The sequence below is a fragment of the Belonocnema kinseyi genome, chromosome 9 (genome assembly GCF_010883055.1).
Source record: "Belonocnema kinseyi isolate 2016_QV_RU_SX_M_011 chromosome 9, B_treatae_v1, whole genome shotgun sequence".
NCBI classification, from domain to species: Eukaryota; Metazoa; Arthropoda; class Insecta; order Hymenoptera; family Cynipidae; genus Belonocnema; species Belonocnema kinseyi.
Genome location: NC_046665.1, coordinates 33,439,248 through 33,441,147, shown reverse-complemented (window position 1 = coordinate 33,441,147; position 1,900 = coordinate 33,439,248). Strand labels below are relative to the sequence as shown.

The 1,900-nt window shown below is 24.4% G+C and overlaps 1 protein-coding gene across 1 annotated transcript in view; it reads right to left on the bottom strand.

Moving 5' to 3' along the window:
- Positions 1-1,900, bottom strand: part of LOC117180468 — a 16,078-nt gene that overhangs the window by 12,865 nt on the left and 1,313 nt on the right. The gene's annotated exons all lie outside the window — the stretch shown is intronic.

The following is a 1,900-nucleotide window of genomic DNA, read 5'->3' as shown; positions in this document are numbered from 1 at the left end:
ATGCTCTACAACAGTGCATTAAAGGCCACTTGACATAAGGATAATTTTTTATTATATTTTCATATAAAATGACCCTTACGATAAGTGGCGCATGATACACTGTTTTAGAAAACACTTAAATTAAAGAAAAATAAAACTAAATTTTTTTAATCCAATTTTTGACGGTCATTTTGAAAGTGATTGACGAAAGATTTAATTACATCTTTTTGTCCCTGTTTTTTTCGTCAAAGGAATTTGATAGTTTCTCGAAAGGACTAATGTTTACATTGTCCATAATTTAAATTATATTTTGATAAGGTACTCTTTACGTTTTAACAAAAACTTGCTTGGAAATTAGGTAGGAGTAAAACCTAGCAGCTTTGTGTACACAAAGAACAGTCTTTCTTTAAAATTATAAAAAATCAATTGAAATAAGCTTAAATTTTTGAACGACTTAAGTCTAATTTTTCTTTAAAGGTGACGGATATAGGCATGTGACAGTCTTATTTAGAAATTATAAAACATCAATTCGACTAGCTTTAAATTTTTAGATTACCTTAGGTCTAAGCTGTCTTAAGGCGTCACGACTGCATACAAGTACCTAACACTCTTTCTAATAAAATTATAAAACATTAATTTGAACTTTTGAAATCTTGATGAAAATTTTATGAAGTCTTTGAAATATTTGTGAAATCTTTTGTATTAAGTTCAAAGCATTCAAGTATTTTTAATCTGCGTAAGACCTTTTAAAATTTTAGATATGTGGTTCGCTAAAACCTCTTTAAAATCTTTAAAATGTTTGAAATCTTTTCAAAGTTTTAAAATCCTTAAAAATGTTTGAAATTTTTGTGAAATCTTTGTTAAATATTTTGAAATATTAAAAAAAATTTTTTAATCTATGTTTCTAAAATCTCTTTTATTCGCTGAAATCATTGAATTATTCATAACCTTAGTGAAATCTTTTCAAATCTTTTTAATTGTTTTGAAATCGTTTGAAATCTTACAAATGTACAAAAATTTCAAAATATTTGACAAAGATTTTAAAATAATTTCAAACATTCTCAAGGATTTAAAAAATTTGAAAAGATTTCAAAGATTTTAAAGAGGTTATAGCAAACCACATTTCTAAAATTTTAAAATATCTTACGCAGATTAAAAATATTTTAATGATTTGGACTTAATACAAAATATTTCACAAATATTTCAAAGATTTCATAACATTTTCATAAAGATTTCAAAAGAATATAAGAATTCCAACGATTTAAAGGGGGTACAGTACACCAGATTTCAAAGTGTTTAAAACATTTAAGAGATTTTAAAATATTTTAAATGATTTCTAAAATTTCAATGATTTAAAACGAATACGAAAGATTTCACAAATATTTCAAAGATGTTAAACTATTTAAAAAGGATTCAATCAATTTGAAAAGATTGCTGAAGATTTCAAAAGTTTTCAAAATATTTCATAAGCTTAAAACTATTTGAAAGGATTTTGAAAGTTGTACAAATATTTCACAAATTTCAAAGATATAAAAAAAGCGTGTACGCCAGATTTTAAATATTTCACAATAATTTCAAAAAGCTTTTGAAACTTTCAAAACATTTAAAGGATTTTAAAGATCGATAAATGGTAAAGTACAATCTTTCATTTATTCTATTCAAATCATTAAAATATTTTTAATCTGCGTAAGATCTTTTAAAATTTTATAAATGTGGTTTGCCATAACCTCTTTAAAATATTTAAATCTTTGAAATCTTCTCAAAGTTTTAAAATTCTTCAAAATCCTCGAAATTTTTGTGAAATGTTTGTCAAATATTTTTAAAAAAGGGGGAGGGTCGGTAAGGCCGGTTTTTGGCCTAATTTATTTTTGGACCAAAAAATCTGAAAAAATCATGGTAGTATCTTATAAGTATCCCGAGT